We start from the raw sequence: 10,782 nt of genomic DNA on the forward strand, positions 1-10,782 counted from the left end.
TATCATCATAACTTTCACTCCCCATTCCCTCTTGTATTTCTTGTTCCCCCGCTCTTCGCGAGTTCGAGGATTCTGGCATCTAATAAAAATTCATAATAATAACAATACCATTAGTAAGGAGTATTATCAATCACCCCCTAATGACACCATCTCAGTAACATGCAACCTTATTGGCATGTAATCGCTTTTCTATTTTAAAATAGAACTAGATTTGGCCGAGAATTGGCTAAACATGTAGCTCTTATACCAATAAATGTAACACCCATATTCTATATATGTTTACTTATACAAATACAATTGTTACATTACTTTAAAAAAATGTTTACTCATTTTGAAAAGCCTTCAAAATTTTGTTGCAAATTTAATTCCACATAGATAAACATAATAAACAAGTATTCATTAAGACATATTACAAAATATTTTGTTAAATTTAATTACATGCCAAACAAGTTTCCAAAATGATTACTATTGTCCTAATGTTATTGGTGAGTCAACCTTAGTGGAGGATATCTGTTGCTACGGCTGCACTCCTTACTTGATTTTTCTCTGTTGTTACCTACGCGTGGAAACACACACGTTAAGTATTTCTTAGTGAGTCATAATATTGTAAAATAACCCTTATGTATACATAAGTATTTTATTCATAATTATCATGATCATTGGTCATTATTCTTTCTTTTCATTTATAACCTCCATTCATGTTTATAATGCACCATTATGCATTTTTAACTATAACATATTTTTCTGTTTACAATGCACCCATATGCATTTCAACTATGGCATACTTTTCTGTTGATAATGCACCTATATGCATTTCAACTATAGCATACTTTTCTGTTGACAATGCACCCATATGTATTTCAACTATAGCATACTTTTTTATTGATAATGCACCCATATGCATTTCAACTATAACATACTTTTCTGTTGACAATGCACCCATATGCATTTCAACTATAACATACTTTTCTGTTGATAATGCACCCATATGCATTTCAACTATGGCATCTTTTCATGCCAATAATGCACCTATATGCCTTTTTTATTTTCATTCGTTTTAGAGCAGTTCATACTCTAAAACTCATTCACGATATCATTTCCATGTATTCAATAAAACATAGTAATTACGGTAAAACATACATTAACGTTTAAATATTACATCTTGAATAATTTCTAATCACTTTCATCTAGATTGCATACAATAAATGTACTCATCTGGCTTGCCTTGCTTTGATATCCAAAACTCACCAACTGCTACTCTGGAACTTGGCCTTTGCCTTTTACTTTACTTGATTCAGGAGCTTGATTCTGATCTACACCATTATCCATTAAGTACTCATAACCTACCAATGTTAGTATACTCTTTAACCTTGTACCTTAAGAATATTCAAATATCATTATCTCAATTTCTCTAACAATTACAACCTAATTGGTCGTTCCAAGTTCAGTAGTATCGATACTACTACCCTAGTACCGTTACTTCAATACTATAGTACTGATACTTCCTCTGGGTACCGATGCCAAAATTAGGTTTGATGTTACCTGGTATCGATACCCTTGTCATGGTATCGATACTACCATACTATGGTATCAATACCACATTACGGTATCAATACCAAAATTAGATTCGATGTTTGCTTGGTATCGATACCCTTACAATGGTATCGATACTACCTCAATGGAATCGATACTGATTGAATCAATATCGATACTATCCAACAAATTCATCTCCTTTTTTCATATAGTATCACTACTGTTCTATCAGTACTGATACCCTTGCCCAGATTTTACAGTTTTTAACCCAGTTATTGGCCAAATTGAGACAATTTTCTTTATATTTTACACCCAACAATGCTATTTAACTCTTCTCTACTTATCCATACAAATTTTCCTTCATCTTGTTTCATAAAACATATAACATCTATCAAGAACATTAAGTTCTAAGAATCACACCACTTTTTCTAATGTGTTTTTAATCTTATCCAATTCATCTAATATCTCATTTGCCTCTATAACAAGTCAAATTTACCATAAAACATCCATAAGCACTCCTATATTAACATATCCTTTCAAAACCCATTTTAGAAAATTCCCATTATTTCTTTTATCTCTTCAATTTAATCTCATCTAATCCTTCCTTATGCACATATATCACTTAATGATACCAATGCAACCGATAATTTAAAGAAAACACTAGCTAATGAGAATTTACCTTATGCTAGGGAGGAGAGAGCACCTACGTGAATAAGAAGAAGAAGAAGTGTAGAAAAATACCTTACTTTCTTTTTTCTTCCTATTTAAAATCCCTATCTATTTTTAATTGCATTTCCTCTTAAAAGACTAAAATGCCCTTTTAACTTATCTATTGATACAATTTAGTTTAAACACTATTCGAAATCCTTTTTTTTCATCTTTTACCACTTATTCATTTTAAGTCTTAAATTTTCTAATCTTTTTGATATAGCCCCCGTTCTAATATTTGGGATATTATAGTTAGAGTTTTGAAGTTTTGAAGGAATTTGTTTTTGTGGATTTTTTTTAGTGATTTTGAAGTCATGTAAAATGAATTTCACAATAATGAGTTTTCAGTTGCATGAGAGTAATTTTTAATCGATCTAGCGGTCTTTAAGAAATGTTACGTAAGAGTTGAAGTTGTTGAAGACTTGACAATGGTGTTTCAATGAATATGTGACTTATGTAATGATTGAAGTTGTTGAAGACCAATTTTTGATGAAATTTGGGTCAATGGAGAGAATTGTTATATTTCGACCCAAATTATAATTGGTAATTAAATTAGATTTTATTTTAATTCTAGTGTTTGGAGATTACTTAGTAATTAAGTTTTTTTAATAGCTAAATACTTATTTTATAAGAATTCTTGGTGACAAAGTATGTGACTTTATAAATAGAAAATGTTTCTTAGCCTTTAGAATTAAGTGAGAGAATTATTTTAGAGAGATGCGTTATTTTTTTTGGATCTTTGTAACTTTAAGGGTTTATATTGTAGAGATAAATTTTGTACGGATATTGAGAGAGTGATTTGGGATACTTCGAGTTTTGGTATAGATACTGAATTTTAATATACATACGCTATTATGTATTTTTATCATTTGTGATCTCTATATCTATGGTAAATTATTGTTATTCTAGCCCGTGGAGGTAGGTAAGGCCGAACCGCATTAAATCATGTCTGTTGTGCATGTATGTTGATTTTGTTTTGGTTTTTTTTTCACTGTCAAATTTCTAATGTGTTAATAAAAGGGTTTATCCTGAGAATTAGATAAAATTATGGGTAAAGTGCACAAATGATTCCCTGACTATAGGTGTAATACCCTAAACCCGATTAGACCTAAAATGTCACATTGGGTTGCCGAAACAATCACTAAAATTTAAAACCTTTTTCGTTTTCATTTAAAACACCATAAACTCATTAAGAGACATCCATAACTATTATAAAAATATTTTTAGAAATTGGATTGTAGATACTGGATTTTAAGATACATACGATATTATGTATTTTTACCATTCGTAATCTCTATATCTATAGTAAATTATTGTTCTTCTCGCCCGTGGAGGTAGGCAATGCCAAACCACGTTAAATCCCGTTTGTTGCGCATTTATGTTGATTTTGTTTTGGGTTTTTAGCTGTCAAATTTCTAATGTGTTAATAAAAGGGTTTATCCCAATAATTAGTTAAAATTATGGGTAAAGTGCGGTGTAATACCCTAAACCCGATTGGACCTAAAGTGTCACATTAGATTACCAAAGTAATCACTAAAATTTAAAACCTTTTTTCATTTTCATTTAAAAATACCATAAGTTCATTAAAAGACATCCATAATCGTTATAAAATATTTTTTTTGCAAATTGGAGATCCGTAATACATAGTTTAAACCAAAATGATACAATCTTAGAGTTTATTAAATTGAATACAATAATGAGGGTCCTGTGAATACACATGCCCAATAAAAGCTATAGTATTATACTCTGAAAAGAATGCTGGAAGTCCAATTGTGATAATGCTCCTCGAACAACTCAAGATATTAACATATAAATTAAAACATCTGAATGCAGAGCTTACAAAGTTTATTAGTATAATCACTTGTCTAGAGTAGCATTATGGATCTCATAAACATAAGTATGCTCGTAGACATGATTATAAGCAATATGTACATGCATGATCATAATCAAGTGCTACCTACTTAAGGTTCAACAATTCTATCATAATAGTACGACTCTCATGTTTCCCTTAGTCTACTACTAAGGGCCTCACCACGAGTATACATATACTAGGTATCTAACCACAATATCATACCACTATACATCATCATATGCGACACATAATCATCACACAAACACAATGATAGTACCTGATATCACAATAATTGTCAGGTATTAATCACATATGGAGGAACTCGGTCATCACATAGCCTTGGTAAAATTCTCACCAATCATACAAGTGATCTCCCAATCTCACATAGCCATCGGTAAAGATCATGGAGGGGAACTCAACCATCACATGGCCTCGGTACAATTCTCACTCATAGTATTGGCTCGGTGTCACACAATCGTCAAGCCAAGCATCATGGATATATATATCAATAAACATTAATGCAATCACATATGCATACAAAGGTACCCATAGGCCACACACATTAATCAATGCCACACAAAGGGAAACAAGGTAGCTTGACTACTCATTATCATAATTCATCACAATCAAGTGAGGCCATCCCCTCACTTATCGTTATCTCGCTCTTTTTCTCATCTAGAACATTATGCGAGGGTTTATTAGTCTTTTTACAACTATTAGTTCGTTAGACCAAAATATTCTCGTCATTTTAATTCACATAGGCATTTTGGTCATTTCTGCCTATAAAAAGGTCTTTCGGTGTTTATACTCTTATGACACTTAATATTATAACTACCCATTTGTTATATTATTTGTTAACTTGATACTCAAATATGGGTTAATTATTCGTTAGTGACTCTTTAGTCACTCTCATTACATTTTCATTCAATTCACACTTGAACTAGAGGGACGACTTGCAAGTCATCAATTTATCGACATACACATGGTATGTAGTTCTCCTAGCACATTATATGCATGGTATAGCATCTCACTTGCAAGCATATCCTTCGTGATGATCTGTCGTTCATTATGTGTATGTTTAAGGGTATTTTAAAGTTTCTTAGGTATTTTAAAGTTTCTTACCTATTAAGGGTATTTAGGTAATTTATGGCACCTAAGGGGTATTTGGTTCATTTCATAAATTATGACATTTTTCCAAGCTTAGTTTTACATTTTATAGCAATCTATAGGCATTCGAGTGCGACGAGCGATGTTTCGTATCTTTTGGTATTTGGAGAGTATTAATACTTAATAAAGTAGTATATGTATTACATGAACACTAAAGATACTACAAGAACAATATAGATACTAAAAGAATAGTACAAATACTATAAGAAAATTATAGATACCGCAAGAATAGTACTGATACTACAAAAACAGTATCGATACTAGCATTGATACTATAAGAACAATATCAATACTACAACCTAGAAAACCTAGAATAAGGCTCGAGAATCATATTTTAATGATGTCTAATGGCACCGTCGTTTCTTTTAGGCATTGGCTCGATGACATAATGTTTTAAGCATTAGCTCGACTACATCATGTAAACGAAGGAACGATCCATAAAATATAACTCAAACAATTTTGGGATCAGATTTCATCATATATCAGTCAGAAAGTTAACAACCGACGTAGAAAGATGTCAATTTTTAATAAAAAATGACGAGTTTGAACCATATGAATAGTTGAATTATTATTTTGTAACTTTTAATAGTCTAGGGACTCAACAAAGTAGCTCCCTATGGTAAGGGACTAATTTGTAACTTTTTATAGTTTAGAGACTCAACAAAACAATACCATATAGTCGGAGGACCATTGTGTATTTTATCCTAAAATTAAATATTAATTTAAAAAATTAATTGTGATATTTAGGTAAAGAAAAACATATTCCCCTTCTCAAATAAAAATACTAGCACAAACCAAGGTATCTACATGGATTATTTTTATATTTAGAGGTTTAAAATTTGAATTTTCATATATATAAAAGGCATACAATGTGTGTTCATTAATCTTCCAATTTCTTTCAACGCAACTTCTTATTCTTCTTCATAGTTACCTGTTATTTTTTCAATCCCAAGTTTGTTCTGATTTGACACCCTCCTAACTTGTTGGTACTTCTGCCTTAAAAAATCACGAAAGCTTTAGCAAAACGCTTTTTCCTCTTATTCTATTCAAATATTTAACCCTTTTGCAATTACCTTCTGCCTAACCAATTTAAAGACTTAAGGACGGTTTGTGTGTCTCTTAATGGAATTATTTAACGTTGAATGCTGAATTGTTTAATATTTAGCGCGTTTGTTTCGTACCTCTTAATGATTTAGTATTGACTGATTCAACAAAATAATGTTAAATGATTCAGCACAGAAGTACTGAATGATTCAGAGTCATTATCAAACAGTATGTCATATTCAGAATTAATTTATTCAAAACCTCCGAATCATTTAATATTTAAATCATCCAACGCTTAATTATTATTAAGTAAACAAACAGCCCTTATATTATTTCCCCTTCCGAGGATCCTTTTTTACTCTTATCGAAGGTGTGAAGTTGCTGTATATCCAATCTGTTTATTTCTCTTTTCCAGCTTTCTTTTCTTCAAAAATTTAAGCTCTGTTCAGCATTAAAAAATTTATATTTTAGGTTATTGATTTTTCCCCTTTTGCTTTCATTGTATTCCGGTTTGAAGACATGGGTTGTTTAAATCTTGACATAAAAACCAACTGAAACTTTATTTTGTAGCTTGTTTCTCTCTTCTTGTTGCTTTTTTCCTGGCTGTTTATATTTGTATGTCATGCATTGCAATGTTAGATTTGAATATGGGTTTTGATTTTGGGCTTCTATTTTTGAACCTCTAAAAATTTGGTCTTTTTTTCTTTTACGTTTATTTTGTTCTTAATTGACATTTAATTATGTTAATTCTATGTAATAGACTTATCTTTCATTTCAGTGCATTTGGTTTACATTGTTTGATAGATCTGAGAAATATAAATTCTTTTGGTTTGATCACTTTTATGTTTCCATGTGTATTTGTCAGGAGAATCTTGTACTGGAGGCATTGATCTCCATGGTGAGCCATTAAACATCGTTATGTCTTGTGTAATATAAATTCATTTGGATGGAAATTGCTCTTATTCTCTTATCTATAAAAATTAAAAACAAAAGGGAAAAAAAAGACAATTACAGGCAATCTAATTGAGTTTTAGTTGACCTAAACAATAGTAGTTTTATTTTGATTTGATTTGGTTTTGGTTTACAATCATCAGGGTGAAGCCCCAGCATTCTGTTTTGACAATCTCCAAAACGGATTTGGTTTCAAATCCAAAGGCTTTGAGACTTCTTCCGGCGTTGGTGACAAAACAGTATGATAATTTAATGCTTAATTTGTTCTTTCCCCCTATAAAGTTCTTCTCTTTGTCACCGGTTGTTATCTCTTAGCTAATATATTCAATTGTCCTTTTTGACTGAGGATTTGTGTTTGTATCTCTTGGCAGTATGTGATTGGTGGGGCAAACAATGATTCTACATCATATATTGGGGTTCGGATTTATGACAAATCTACAGGCAAATTGATGCAGGGGATCCGAGACAGATGATGCTGAGCTGTCAGATTGCACGTTGATGGCGCTGAGATACCATGAGTTGGCAGATCAGTGCAAAGGCGGGAATTGATTGTGACATGTTCCTCATTGGGGTCGTTTTGAGTATGTTTCAGTCTTTTGGCCATAACTTTAGCTACAGATGTCAGAATCGCGCATAAGACCCCAATCCGGAAAGCTTTTTTCGACGCGCACGCTCTCCACATGAGCTACGCTCTATGTGGCCTTTTTTTCAACCTCAAATTCTGCCGTTTTCTCCTCCGAATCACTAGATTTAGTTATTTTTTACTATTTATTGTAATATTTCGATTGTTAATTAGAAAGTCAATTTAAATCCGATTTAGGCCGGATTTTTGGGAGATTGCTTATTTTAATTTGAATTTCAATTTAGAGTGATTTTCGGGATTTTGCTATTTTTGGCAAAATTCGAATAAAGACGATTTTTTTGCTATAACAGTCCGGCTTGTGGACTGTTTTTTGATAGTTTTGATTTTATAATATTTTATTAAACCCTAGAGACTTTTTATCTGGTTTTTGGGCGAATTTTCTCTTATGAATCGTCTGTCGGAGCTAGACTACAGGATAATCACTATTCTGTCTGGCGTCACAAATGGTTAGCTACTGGCTAGAACAAGCTAATACAGTTTCTTCTTCCGGCTTTTGGTTTAGAATTACGAGTTCTCTGTTTCTGATATTATTTTCAGTTTGATTCCCACAGCTCTGGGAACAAAACCAAAGGCATGTAAAGGCCATTCAGCCATTCTTTTGAATGAAGATCGAATAATGATTATTATTAGGGATTCAACCACAGATGACTGCATGTGGTTTCTTGAGGTGATATTCTGAAAACTTAAGATCTTTTAAGGGTTAATATACGATGAGCTTCACATACCTTAGAATTAGAATAAATCATTCTTGTGGCATTTGTACATTCAATAACCTCGTGCTTCTGATTTGAATAAAAACTATCTTAATATTTTGTTACCTAAAAGTGCTTGATCTATTTAAATATTGGTAGGTGGACACCAAGTATGTTAAGGAACAGAAAAAAGTTTTGGGAAGTGAAGTTGTCGCTTGGAGGAAGGGTATGAGGGGTGATGCTGAGAAGCCAGTTGTTATCAGTGGTCCTTCTGGAGTTGGTAAGGGGAAGCTATTAAACATGCTTATGAAGGAATTCCCATCCATGTTTGGGTTCTCTGTCAGCCACACAACCCGTGCACCAAGGGGCAATGAGAACAATGGAGTTCACTACCATTTCACTGATCGAAGTGTATTTGAGAAAGATATAAAAGATGGGAAATTTCTCGAGTTTGCTTCTGTACATGGGAATCTATATGGAACCAGTATTGAAGCAGTTGAGGCAGTAGCAGACTCTGGGAAGGTAAACTGTACATATTACGGTTCTATTAATAGTAGTTATAGTACCAAATGGGAAAAGCAGTGATTTAGAATCCGAAGATAATTGAATCAGTTCACGAAGCTTGTTTTCTTATGGGAACACTTTAGCATATCAGATCTCATGAAATTATATTCACATCAGCCAGCCCTTTTTAGCAATTAATGATATACTAATGATCTCCTTGCATACTTTAGCAAAGGTATATTCTGTCACTTGTATATACTTCGGGTAACTTGATGACCTTTAGATAATATCATGTAGGTAGGACTGGATGGTTCAGGCTTCAGTATTGAATTTTGGATTTCTGGTTGTGTATTTCTATGTTACCTTGCTTCTCAATTGAAGGTCTTTTTATCTTATTTCTTTTTAAATTTCACTATAGAGGTGCATTCTTGATATCGATGTTCAAAGAGCAAGGTCTGTGAGGGCAAGTTCTCTTGATGCCATTTTCATTTTTGTCTGTCCACCTTCAATGAGAGAGTTTGAAGAGCGGCTCCGTGCAAGGTGAATCAGTACTGTCCATCCGATATTTATCACATTACTTTCATCCTAGGCTTGTTATAATTAGAATGCTGTAAATAGGGGGACCGAGACAGAAGAGCAAATCCTAATTCGGCTCCGGAATGCGGAAGCAGAAATTGAGCAAGGGAAATCATCTGGCATCTTTGATCATATACTACATAACGATAATCTTTAGGAGTGTTATGAGAACCTTAAGGTGATTTCCCTTTCCCTTCAACCATGTTATATACATATAAGATCTTCAGAAATTATTTTAGAGAGGATTAAGTTTCTTTTATCATGATATGATGAATTCGGTTCAATATAGAAATTCCTAGGGCTGGATGGAAGTGCACCAACTAATCATAAGCCATGTAAGAAGGATACCTTAAGATTACTATTTTTCCCCATTACATTTTATGGCAAATAGAAAGTAATTTGTTTTAAATGTCATCCAGCACCCAGAGTGATTGATCTGCCTTCGAACCATTCAGTGTCCAAAATGGATAATAAGATCCTCATTAACTGTGAGACCCCAGAACTAGGGACTGCATCGAAGAACTTGTAAGTTCATCTTTGCCCTTTCCCCCTTTTAAATGCTAGATCATGACTTAATTTGGTCCTTGACTAAGCATTCCTGGTTCATCCAGGATTGTCCTCGATGTGTTGTCGCTAAAAGGAGGGGCTCCTGGTCGGACAAGAGGACTAAATTTCTACGCCATTGATTCATTTTCCGATGGCTTAAACGAGAAGTCTAGCTAACGTCTGCAACCCTTTTGTGTTTGACCAAAGGGGAAGTATGATAAAGCTCTACTTGTCTTCTAAGTTCATTGCATGAAATGGATTTCTTTTTACTCAATTCTTTGCTTGTTTAAGAACCGAGATGATGTATTTGAACAATTTAGTCTTCCCACATGAGCAATGAGAGAGAGTTCATGTTTTGTGCGGCAATAAAAAAGCATATGTTCTTTTGGTTTCATGAGTTTATTTACTTTTAAAGTTATAATAATTAAAAGATGTGGGTGTCTAGGGAGTGTGAAAAAATCCGAATCTATCTATTGACTCATTGATTCGATTAAAAAATTTAGATATTCAATCTGTTTTATTTTTCTTTTTACTTTTTGAATAATTTGGATCAGATATTTGAAAAA

At 32.8% G+C, this 10,782-nt stretch overlaps 1 pseudogene; it reads left to right on the forward strand.

The window, feature by feature from the left end:
- Nucleotides 1–7,160: 7,160 nt before the first annotated feature.
- LOC120212280 lies at nucleotides 7,161–10,491 on the forward strand (annotated as a pseudogene).
- Nucleotides 10,492–10,782: the final 291 nt, after the last annotated feature.

Source organism: Hibiscus syriacus, unplaced genomic scaffold (genome assembly GCF_006381635.1).
Source record: "Hibiscus syriacus cultivar Baekdansim isolate YM2019G1 unplaced genomic scaffold, ASM638163v2 tig00110009_pilon, whole genome shotgun sequence".
In the NCBI taxonomy this organism is placed as follows: Eukaryota; Viridiplantae; Streptophyta; class Magnoliopsida; order Malvales; family Malvaceae; genus Hibiscus; species Hibiscus syriacus.